General features: G+C 32.5%; 1 long non-coding RNA gene across 1 annotated transcript; it reads left to right on the forward strand.

Moving 5' to 3' along the window:
* The first annotated feature begins 4,286 nt into the window (after positions 1-4,286).
* On the forward strand, positions 4,287-5,649 carry LOC144549643 (uncharacterized). Its single transcript, XR_013509747.1, has 2 exons — positions 4,287-5,340; positions 5,615-5,649. It is a non-coding gene; the product is annotated as an uncharacterized LOC144549643 (long non-coding RNA).
* Positions 5,650-13,466: the final 7,817 nt, after the last annotated feature.

Consider the following 13,466-nt stretch of genomic DNA (forward strand, 5'->3'; position numbering starts at 1 on the left):
CCAGTGTCACCAAAAAAGATGTAAGTGGTTCCCTCCTATCTCTCTCTCTATAACCTAATTTTTAATTGTTTATTTTCCTTATGGAGAGGGAGAAGATAAAATGAAGGTAATGTACTGGTACTAATACTGTATATACCGGTACCAAGCAATATGTAACTGGTCTTGATTAATGAATATCACTTACATGCTTTTAATTAAAAAAAAAAATAGTAAGTTTGCAATTGAACAGTAATAAAATCACATGTTCGATTAACACATGAGAATTCACTGCCTGAAAATGATTGACGAAGCAAAGGGCAGATCTGTATGGGAAATACATACACATGTACAATTAATGTGCATCGTTTACTTTTGTAAACAAAAAAGATAGAGAGAGAGAGAGAGAGCTACTTGGCAGCCTCCCCGAGATTTAAAAAAAGGAGAGAAATTACAACTCAATAAAGACAAGTTTAGATGAATATGACTCCATGGACGGATGTAACGGGATGAATTGACCTCTGTTTTTGGTGATTTTTTTTTACTAATGTATAATTTCTTATGATTTATAGTAAAATATTATGAATATTATAAATTAATTTTTATTCTTAACATAAAAATTTTATACAATTGATTTTCATTATCTAATTGATTTTTATAGTTTGAAAGTCTGTCTCTATTTTTATGTGATTCAAGAATCAAAGACAGACAACGTAGAGAAAAGAAAGAGGTCAGAGTTAAAATCATATAAGGTAACTCAAATTTTGAATTTGAATCTGAACCGTCTGATCCAAAAAGATCAAATGGTCGATCGGGAGATCTAAACTCAAATTTTGAGTTACTACATATCCTTTTCAAGAAAGAGAGAGGGAGACATTTGGACCTACTTATTTTGAAGAGGGTTTTTTTTTTTTTTTGAGATCATGTTGAGCGGTTCGGATCGGTCGTTTGAATTTTCAAAATAAAAATATAGTGTCATGGAGCACAAACTCATTTTACTCCATGGCTCATTTTAGCCAAACTCTCTATATATATATAAATTGTTATCGGCAGCATTTCAACCAAGTGCTGCCGGGGCTATATTTTATTATGTGATATTCAAACAACAAATCCAAACCGTTAGATGTTCAATCTATATTAAAATCTACTTGGAGATCAAAGTTTACATTTTTTGGAATTGTTTTACTATTTATTAAGCTGGTTTGAAAACCATTGTTTTCAATGCTGCAGAAATTTACTGAAAACATCAATTTTCAAACCAGCTTAATAAATATTAAAAAATTCCAAAAAATGTAAAATTTTGTTTCCAAATAGATTTTAATATAGATTGAACATCTAACGGTTTGGATTTGTTGTTTGAATATCACATAATAAAATATAGCCCTAACAGCACTTAGCTGAAATACTGTCGGCAGCAATTTAGCAATTTAGCCATGTGATGGCTAAAATGTTGTCGGCAGCCCTTGGCTCATATATATATATAATTATTTTGGTACGATGATGCCATCACATGTAGGCATCACATTAATTCAATCCGAAACTTGACTGTTGAGCTACTATTATCTTCTTCTTTTTTAAGTTGGTGGCTATGACCCTACTATTATCATGTGTGGATTGCCTTTTTTTGTAGCATTTAAAAACAAAATAAATTTAACTTGTGAACGTTCAGTGACAATATGCTTTCTGCTGAGGCGCCTATTACAGAAATGGTCATTGTACACTGTACATTGTACTTTTGGCAATTTTATATAAAAACCATATAGAAATTGTAATTTTTTGGAAACCTGAAATATCTGTGAAATCTCTACACGGATATTTATTAAAAAAATCATTGTAGAAAGCCTTGAGAGAGCTACACGAATGTTTATTAGGAATTGTACATGGCTGATTATGTAATAATCCGTGTAGCTCGGTAATACTGAAAGCGACACTAGCAAGTGTTTGTACACGGCTGTTTATGTAATAATCCATGTAGCTCTCTTATAATCGCATACGGGTAAATATCCGTGTGTATTTATTTAAGAATTTCTACACCCTCACAGCGTACACGATAGGAAATCCGTATAGCTCCTCCATTTATGTCCGTGTGCAATCTCTTATTCTGTAGTAGTGGGCAAAACTTTAAATGACAGCTTTTTTTTTTCTTTTAAGAGTTAAACCCAGTCAATGACCGCATTTTTTTCTCAGCAACATAAACAATGTTTACTATATCACTATTAATGACAATATTTTATCTCAACGTACACGAAAACGATGTTTTACTTCAACTTTTTCTAAGTAATATTTGCTTTAGAGTACGTGAAACGTTGTTATATATCATTAAAACTGTTTCTATAGGAGTAAAATAATGTCAATGACATTGTTTTAAGAGAACAATGTTTTAAGTTTTCTTTGTATATACATTTACTTCATTGACAACGTTTCCTAGGAGTAAAACACTACTAATGATATCGTTTTATCTCAGCACATAAACGATGTCGAAAATATAAATATTTATTAATTGTCCGAAATGGATTGTTGTTTGTAATATAAATATCTATATAGATGATAGCATAAAATTTTATGTTGATTGGTTCATGTCTAGTCATGTTTGATCACGTGCTGTACCATCACATGTTTCATACTATGAGTAGTCACGACACACAAATATACAATACGGGACATGCGAGTCACGTCATGTGATCAGCATGCATGCGTGCCCGTGCTATCACGTTTCTGGTTACGCCGTGACTTTTTGACATCCTACTTGAAATCATATTTCTACAGCCAATGTATTACAATGTTCCCCCATCAAGGGTTTATATGAACTTAAAGAGTTCATACTAGCGATCAAGCTTTTTTGAAAGTTTTAGAGGAAGACATTAATTTGAAGAAATTTTATAGCTAGCAAGGAACAAATTTATTTCCTTCACTGAAAAGACAGGTACGTACGTACTAACAGTGATATTACAACGAATGAGTGGTTACAGATTTTAGAAACGAGAAACATACAAGTAGAAGATAAGAAGGCAATCTCACACAAGATCAAAGAAACAATATCTATGTATGTAAATGAATGGCTACGAGCAATTCTAAAATCTCATGCACGTGTATATTGAGTACTGGCATTATTGACTCGTACAATCACGTGGTTTATGTAGAAACTATTGCATTATTTCTAGCTGCTCCTTTCCAAGAAGGCAATAATAGATCATTTATTAATTAATTAATTTATAATTTGTTATTTTCTGTAATTTCTCGATCTGTAGCGCATGCAATAGCCCATATCGTTCTTACGTTTGCTGAGAAAGCATGCATATATGTGCTTAATTAAATATACGGCCTCATGTATATACTTGCAATGCAAGCTATATAGCAAATAATGGTGGCAAAATTCTCGTGTGATCATCTATGCGAGGAGCATTTTTATCATAGCTAGCTCATAATGAGTCGCATTTGGCTTTAGAAAAGGAGTCGGGGTGCTCTGATGTTCAATCGTGCATGGCCATTCGATTTGTGTCAAGATTTGTGCGCAGTTGATTTTCAAATTAATGTTCTTTTAATGCTTTTTTAACAATATATAATCACGAAAGCATCTCCTACTTGCAAGTTAATAACAACTGCTTGCTTATTACTATAATACTGTCAACGCTCAAGGTATACAAGTATAATTCGGCAGAGCAAAGCCTTCTTCAGTTAAAACTGATAGCGGATACATTATTTTTTCTTGTTTTTTCTTGTCTCAAATAGAAATACTGTTAGGAATTTCCTTGCCAGTGACCCCGGGATCCGAGAAGGGCTTGAGCAATTCATACGGGATGATCCCTGCCCCACATCTATTCTTCAAATTTTTATCCAAGTTTCTTGCATCTATTATCCCCTCTATCTTGTGCATCCTACCGTTAAACCTCTCAAATGCCGCATAATTAACGGGCATCAGAATTCCAGGCAGGTTCTTGAAGAAACAGTAGGTCACGAATTATGTGAATCACTACTACAAAACACCAAACGATGTTTTGCAAGATTCTGAAATCCAGGAATGTGGGTCACCTCAGGCCACCATGCAGCCATCAATTTCGGTCAATACCACTATGATGGTTACATCCCAAACTGACCGACCATAGCTCGAACGAACATGCCAGTTGAGGATGACGATCTCAATTCGGAATCTTTCAAAATGTTCTGGAGTAAGCCTGAGGATGCTCTAATGGATTGCTTTCCAGCTCAAGAAGAGGCAACCGCCTCGTGATGGCAATTCTGGATGTATTGTCAACTCACTCACCAGATGAAGAGTATATCGGTGATAAACAAGAACCATAGTTCATAAATCGGAATCGGAATCGGACTCGGTCACTTGACCGTGAAATCGGAATCGGATGAATCGGTTAGAATCGGGTGAATCGGATCGATAACTCGGATTTTTTTGGTAGAAACATGTTTTGTACTAAAAGAATAGAAAAAATTAGTAAATACAATCCTTTTGATTAGAAAAAAGAACTAAATATATACAAGAAAAATGAAGGAAGAAAAAGAAACATAAAAAAAAGTAGAAAGCATGAAAAAATAATTCAAAAGCATATAAACAAATTGCTAAAAACTGTTGAAATGAACGGATCCAATGATAACCGAAATGGAGAGTAGCAGAAAAAGGTGGAGGCAGCTCTAAATTATTCATTAAATGCAAGTGGCCCTATCTCTCCATAATAGCTATTCGTAGCTCCGGGTGCACAATGGACCATATGTATATTCAATATTTATACTTAACATACTAGTAGACCAAGTCTATTTAAGGGAATCCATTTTCTAATCTCCTCCACATGCAGCTCCTTTCGTTCTTTCTTTCCAAATTAAACCCTTCTTTCCGACAAACTCATTTTCACGCAAAGGAAAGGCAAAATTGGCTCTTCAGGGAGAGAATTGATCTGGAATCGGTCAAGATTCGCCTGACTCGGACCAAAAATTGGATAACTCAGCCGAGTCAACCCCGATTCAACCGAGGTTTGATGAAAAAATCGCATGAGCGTGAAACTCGGACAAAACTCGGCTCGGACCCGACCGATACTGTTCTGACTAGGGCGAGTTTCCAAACCATGGTCTACACCTAATAATGGAAAAGGAGGAGTGTAACTAGCGATCTGAAATTAAGTTGTACATGCATATACACAAACTTCAATTATCTCTTCCTTACATAAATGGCTTTAAGCTTTGCACTTCCATCTTTCATCCCGGTTCGCCCGTCACATATGAGAGTGGTTTCTTGTAGGTTCCGTATTTACGCAAATTTACAGTCTCCTGGGGTTAACGTTTGAGCGACACTTGGGACCCTATACACCGACCATATGGCATGATAACTTCATACAGTCGCAAGATAATGGCGACCAACATGCATATGTAAGCAAATAAACATATTAGTAAGAATTAGATCGTTCATAAATATAGTTGTAGAGTAGTAACTTTCTCTTCTTTAGTTCCTTATTATATATTAACCATGCATGCTTCATATATATTTGTTTTTTAAATGATTTTTAGAAACAAAACATCAATTGCTTCTACATGCTGTTTCATCTTCCTATGCATGTACGTGTGTCATTAGTCATTACTGTTTTTGTATCTAATAAAACTAGATCATTTATATGTACTTCTTGCTTTGTTTTTGTAGATGGAACAGGGTAAAAACAAGGAAAGAGTATGCAAGCTTAAGAAAGTGGTGCGTCAAATGATATGCAAGGAAGAGTTGCTGAGGGATAAGTTAGAGCTTGTTGATACCTTGCAACAGCTCGATCGGAGTGGCTTATCATTTCAAGGACGAGATAAACTCTGTATTTACTAACATATCCATGAATCAATGCTTCATGACCTTAATTATGAAGTAGCCTTGCTTTTCAGACTGCTCAGCAATCAGGATGCATGGATTTAGCGTAAATGAAGGTTTCATTTACAACTATTATCATTTAAGTACCTTCATTCACGCTAAACCCATGCATCCTGATTCCTGAGCAGTTTGAAAAGGAAGGCTACTTCATAAAGGTCATGAAGCATTGATTCATGGATGTTAGTAAACACAAAGTTTATCTCGTCTTTGAAATGATAAGCCACTCCGAGCTGTTGCAAGGTATCAACAAGCTCTAACTTATCATCAGAGACAGAAACAGACTTTCTGACTATGGGAGTCAATCGTGAATGGAAATCAATCATATAAAATTTTGATGCTGCGAATGGGAGTCAATTTACTGTATCTGTAGCACTTTACTCTAGATTATATAGAAAACTGTGTATAAATACAATTTTTTTTTTAAAACAATAGAGGTCAATTATATTGATCCTCATTGACTCTTACTCTTTCGGCCTCTACATATCATGCAAAATTCATCTCTCTTTTGTACACATACAAAACTTATTGCTGTTAATTTATAATTAAGACTTGTATTATACATTTTGATATTTCAATCATAATTATACTGAATCGCACCTCAGAAACCAATTTAATAAATATATGTATCTAGCGTATCGAATTTAAAATATTCCATCAATTATCAAAATAGTGAGAATATTACAAATTAATGGTGCCTAACCAACAAAGTCTCTACTTCCCAGGAATCCATGTCACGCCAGGTAAGGTGCAAGCAGAAAATTTGGACCGTTCTTTTAACTTGGCACAAATCTCAAAGCAGACTCCTACCGTTCCAATAGGCATTGGATTGAGTTTGATCCGGCTGAGATTAATTTGAGACGTCCGTTTATTCAAATTGTACCTCAGGTACCTTGGATCTGGATCCCCTAAAGTAACTCAATCTTTGAGTTTTGGATTAACACCGTCCAATTCGAATTCGTCACTCGAGATTGTTTTACGGTTCGAATTCATCTCTCGAAATATGTACAATTCACTTCGGATAAATTATCACGGATTCGAATCAGACAGTTGCAATCCAAAACTCAAAGATTTTGTTACTTCACTGAATATGAACTCTGGTACCTGGGATGGACACGGACTCCACCCAGGCTTCACCTAAAATCCAGACATTACAAACAGAGAAATAGAACAAAGACCTCAGTGCAGGCCTCTATTTGGTAAATTGGGCCTGGGCCTTTCTATTTAATTTGAAGATAGTCACACATTTTTTGAATTGTGATTGCTAATTTTCATACAACTAGAATTATTGTGTCACTGATTATCGACTAGGAATTTACCTAGTTATTAAGAAAAAAATCAATTACAATTTACAATAAAGGGGCGGTACTCGCCCTTTACTCGAAGCCTACGAGCTTCACTGTTGAACTCAGAGCCGTTGAGCTCGCCTGTTAATATTTTTTGTGTCAAGTGTCTCTAAATTCATATATTTACATTTCACATTTTATATTCATAGTTTAGACTTTGACTTGACTAATTAACTATTATACCTTTGACTCAACCTTAACTTGCATATTTATATCAAAGGTGTTTTAGAATTTTAAAAAGGTGTCGTTAGGGACAACAAAGTGGTATTAGAGGTTTTCTAATTGTGGTATCAGAGGTCAAACGCAGAGGTCACGACCATTGAGGTCTTAAACTCTATACTGGAATTATTATCAGAGGTCGAACACAGAGGTCTTAAACTCCGTTTGAGCATTTGACAACAAATCAGAGTTTTCTATAATCTGTGTTTTTGTTTTTAGTTATTTAAATAATGGATATTGTAATGTTGCATTTTAATGTTAGATTATGAGAAAGGGCGGTGTTAGAATTTCGAATTATGGGGGTCAAACACATATGGGATCAATCATATAAAAATACATAATTATAAAAAAAAAAAAAAAGGTCAATTGACTCTCATTCCCGCTTCTTTCCTCTGCCTTTGATCATGAAGTTAAGATATATTTAAATAATGGATGTTGTACCATGTGAAAATATTTTAATTAATTATTTTCCCTTTTATTTTTCATTTTGCAATTTAAAAAATAAAAAATTACAATATGTTTTATAGCGTCGAGTATTTCCCAAATTTTGCAAATGACACATCACCTGAGGTACGGTAACTGTTTGTTCCAAAATGATAAAAGCATGGAGATGGCAAGATTAGAGTACAATGCTTTAGATTATGAACTTTTGTATATTGGCATGCAATTTTTGCAGATAATTGGATGGTTTTGTAAATTTGAGAAATATTGGATTGTTTATTAATTGGAATTAAAGTACTGTAAATGTTTGTTTGTTGCAAACCAACTTTCCGGTTCGCTAATTAATGACAAGTTTTCAAGTGTGTTTTTGGCTCAGAATTTTTTAGTTATAGGTTTTCTTTATTTAATTAATGAAGATTTTAAGTTTTTATTTTAAATCAATTGAGTGTTTAATTTTTTTAAAATTCAATTAAGTTTCTAAAACTTTCGGAACTAAATTGTGTGGGCGACTCCTCACCTAAATTTTTAATTAAATAAATTGTTTTAAATGGTACTGATTAGATATATATCACGTTACTAGAAAAATCAAGATACATTTAGTAAAAGAAAATTAGGGCGAGATTGAGTTCTCCGTTTCAGTACATATAAAAATAATTTCCATATAAAAATTTAGAATAAAGATTTTTATCCCCAGTTGTTTTCCCCCGATCGTCCCCCGAACTCAATTTTCTAACTAATATTTCTAACGGTCAAAGCTGCTCTCTTTTAAACCGAAATACTTAAAGAAATGACGCTCTCACAGCCACCTTTGAATTCAACTTTTTTCTCAGTTGTCAATTTTATTTCCAATAGTTAATGGGAAGTGTAGTCTATTAATCTCGTTTTATCTCTATCGAGTACCTATTTGTCGATTCATTTCATCCATCAAAAGTTCACTCAAAAAATAGTCTGCAGACTAATGTGAGAAAAATGGCACAGCGGAGTCGGCTCCATCACGGAATGGCACGACACATGTTACTGCTCCGTGCCGTACGTGACTCGCGTGTCGCATGTCATAATCACGTGAGTCACATATAATTAGGACCATTAGGTCTTAATCAAATGGTGAATTATGAATAAACTAACTTAAATTATAAAAAATAGTTAAACGTGAAAAATGTGACCGGTTACGTTTGGACACGGCACGCGAGTCACGCCGTGACCACCTCTTGACATTTTGGTCAAAGCACGGATCACCGTTCACTTGGTCACGGTACAACACGGCACGAGACCAAAGTCACGGTGTGTTAATCACGGCACGACACGGCACGTTTTTTCCACAGACCAACAAATAATTCTTTACGAAGTGGGTTGTTGTTATTTCTCTGTCTTTTATTCATCATAAACTCATATGGGTAAAACTGAAACATGATGCAAAAAACAATATTTTTTATTAATTAATTACACTATAATTTTTTAAAGAAAGTTTAGTTCTAAATTATAGGTTGTACGATCTGAGTATGAAGACTCAGTTAATATTTTTGTTCCTTTCATTATGTTATTATTATGTTTTATGTTATTTTGGTTGTTTGATATTTTAGATATGAATACATGATTTTCTATATATTAATATTTGCATGCATAGGCATCCATACTTGCATCCAGTTATGTTAGAAATATGATTTTTTCATTACAAATGTATAAATATTTGTTCGATGTGGTATGATTACTTGTATTCTAGATTTTTGAAAATTGTCGTATCGTCGTATCTGTATCATATATGATATGGTATCCGTACATGTATCCATGCAACATGGTCCACAACATAAATATTAATATATAAATGCACATGTGTAAATACTTTTCATATTACGTATTAATACAATCAAGCACCAAACTGAATAATTTGTAAAAAATATTAAATTAAGATAATTTTCAACGTAACTATTTATACTTCAGTTATAAGTATTAATACTTACATTACAAGATATGAATACTTACAATACTTGATATTAATACTTTCAAACGTCATCTAGTACCATAAGAAAAGAAAAAATATAGAGAATATGTTAGATACAAACACTTGATACATGAACTATTCACACTTGCATGACGAGGTACGAATACTTGCAATATTTGATATTAATACTTTTAGACATCATCCAGTGCCATGTGAAAAAAATTTGATAGAATTTGTTAGATACAAACACTTGATACATGAACTATTCACACTTGCATGAGAAGATATGAATACTTACAATACTTTATATTAATACATTTAGATATCATTTAGTGCCATATGGGGAAAAATTAACAGAATTTGTTAGATACATATACTTGATACATGAACTATTTACACTTACATAAAGAGGATGAATACTTGCATACTTTATATTACTTTTAAACGTCATCTGATGCTATAAGAAAAAAAAAACTATTGATAAAATCTTTTAGATAAAACACCTGATACAAAAACTACATTTGCATGATGAGGTATGAATACTTGCAATATTTGAAATTAATACTTTCATACATCATCCCGTGCCATATAGATTTTGTTAGTTACTAACACTTGCATGACAATGTATAAATACTTGCACTACTTAATATTAATATTTTTAGATGGCATCCAGTGTCATATGGAAAAAAAATTTAATAAAATATGTTAAGTACAAACACTTCATACATGAATTATGTACACATGCATTACGAGATATGAATACTTGAACGAGGAGATATGAATACTTACATGACAAGGTATTCACGACGATGTATGAATACTTGCATGACGAGGTATGAATACTTGCACGACGGACAACCCAAAAATATGTTATCATGTATCTCATTTGAAAGAGAAAATTACGTAGAAGACGTTCATGGTTTTAGATTTGTAAAAATCTTCATAGATCGCCAGAAATATTGACGAGATTGAACGGAGAAAAAAACCCAACTCTAAAAACGTGTAAAAGATGTGTGTATGATGTGTCCAGTTTATTTTCGAAATACTTGGTATTTTATGTATGAATACTTGATATATTATATATTAACACTTGCGCGCATAGGTATCCATATTTGCACGCGTCAGTTATAAAATCTATCAAATATTAGGTGGTCCCTCAAGTAATTAATGAAGTTCAGTTAGTTAACGATCCCCATAAGTAGTTATTGACTGGGGGATAGATATTCGATCCCAAAAATTTAACCAAATTTCACATTTAATTTATTTTTCATTTTTAGAAAAATAAAATATCAGTTAATTTTAGGGACCGCCATTTGTCATTGCGGCCCCCGCCAAAACAAAGAAAACATCAAATTCGGTTGATTTTTATAATAATTGTTTAATAATTTTCAAAAATATAAAATTACATTAGTCGCCGTGCATAACAATCAGTCACCTAAGTCGAAACCGTGAACTTTCGTTTATAAATAATAGTATCCCCAATCGAATGGATATCTAACGTACTCCTTATTCTAATTCGATCTAATTCGAAGTTCAGTTGAAATTTCTTGAACTTGAATTGAATTTCTTGTTCTTATTGTTCCTTGATTTTCGCACTTGAAGGAAGATATTTGAATTCGTTGATTTTATCTGATCTCTAATTGTAATTTGTATAAAGATGTATAATATTAAATACATAATTAACAGAGACATGTTTTCTTTTTCTTTTTGCTAAAGAAACAATTATTTTTATTTGCTATTGATTATTTTTGTTGAGACAATAGGTTTGTACAATTTAAAGAGATATTAAATGAAAAATCTAGTGAGAATTAAATACATGACATGTCATGCAAAATTCATCTTTTGTACACATACAAAACATTTCGTGATGTTAAATTGTAATGAAGACTTTAATAATATTGTTTGATATTTAAATATAATTGTATCTTTAAAAATGCTTGAGACAATAAAAAGGTATAAGAATATCATCTCTGAAACAAATTTAATAAAAATATAAATTTAGAGTCATAGTACAAACCAAGGTCCTGATATAGTCAGTAAATTCAAATAAACACAGCATTTATTTATTTTCCGGATCAAACATCGAATTTAAAATAATATCCTACCAATTATCAAAATAATGAGAATAATACTAATCATTAATAAGTAAATATTAAATGCTAAGACCGTTTTTCTATTTATAATGTTCATAGAGCCGGACATTACTATATGAGTGATGTGTTTATATGCAAAATTTATATTTTTTCGAGTTATTGTAGTATCAATTCACGCAATAAAAAATATTAAAAAAATGAATGCATTAAAATTAACTTAAAAACTTTAATATTTGACTGCCTGACTTGATATTAAATAAATTAAATTTTTTAATAAATGTGGATAAAAACATACAACTAATTACATTAGTTTGGATTTATCGTTTGAAGTAGATTAGATTTTGAAATTGATGTTATATAAGCTGAAAGAAATACTAGATGAACTCTTTTTTAATAGAATAACTGGACATTTTTCAAATGGATATGAACTACTCATTTTAGATCAAACAATCCAAATCAAATATTATTTATTTTACTATTGAATATAATACATAACAGATATGTCAGTAACAATGATATATTATCATTTGATCGTTAATTCAACTTAAAATTTTCAAGTTTTATATTTTTATAATTGTTAACTACAAATCATTTCTAACTTGAGTGATACTTTTAAACATATTGCTAATTAATAATTGTTCCATATGCAGTAATTAAAATTGCAATTGTTGCATCATATTTAATTTGAACATGATTTGAATGAACGTGTCCGTCTACCCGTCTTTATACTTTTGTATAACATTAGATCTACATCGTCCAATCTGGAATGAACGGTGAAGATCTACCTAGTGCAATCAAGTTGGAGAGGAACCGAACCCTTCTTTAGGTCTGAAAATGATAAATTCAAATCATCTAAAGTAACTCAAAGTTTGAGTTTGTTTCCAAACCATCCCATAAGAGCCTGGACGAATATCTCCTAAAGAATTTAACTGGAGGTGTCCTTTGCTTACGAGATCCAAATCTGAAAATGATTGCAATGCTTAAGAAAAGGATACCTCCATTTATATTAAAATGGACATGTTGAAACTCATTGAGACTCTGGCGGTGAGGCTTGAGAGGGAATCCTTGCAAGATAGAAAAAATTCACCAATCGGGTGCTTCCTCTGAGGTAATAGAATATTTAAGTTTAGATCGCAACCATCCGATAAGAATCTGACCAATTCGATCCGAGGTCAAACGTAAGGAAAACTTTAATATTCGTGCGGATTCTGATGGGACGGTCTAGAACTTACGTTAAATATTCTGTTACCTTAGAGGATACTGAGTCTCACAGTTACCAAGGCGGGACCTTATGTTTTCAAAATATAAAATTTTTACGAATCGAGTCCTATCCTCTGAGGTAACAGAATATTTAAATTTATATCCAACCATCCGATCAGAATCTGACCTATTCGATCCGAGGTAAAACGTACGGAAAACTTTAACATTCGTGCTATTTATGATCGGACGGTGTGGAACTAAAATCAAATATTCTGTTACCTCAGAGGATTCGCACTCTAACCAAGGCGGGAGCTTATGTTTTTTTTGTTTTTTCAGATGTGAAACTTCTCTTTCACACTCGTAAATTAGAAGAGAGAGAGTCGCTGATCGCTTTCTGTAAATCT

Source organism: Carex rostrata, chromosome 35 (assembly GCF_964058835.1).
Source record: "Carex rostrata chromosome 35, lpCarRost1.2, whole genome shotgun sequence".
Taxonomy (NCBI): Eukaryota; Viridiplantae; Streptophyta; class Magnoliopsida; order Poales; family Cyperaceae; genus Carex; species Carex rostrata.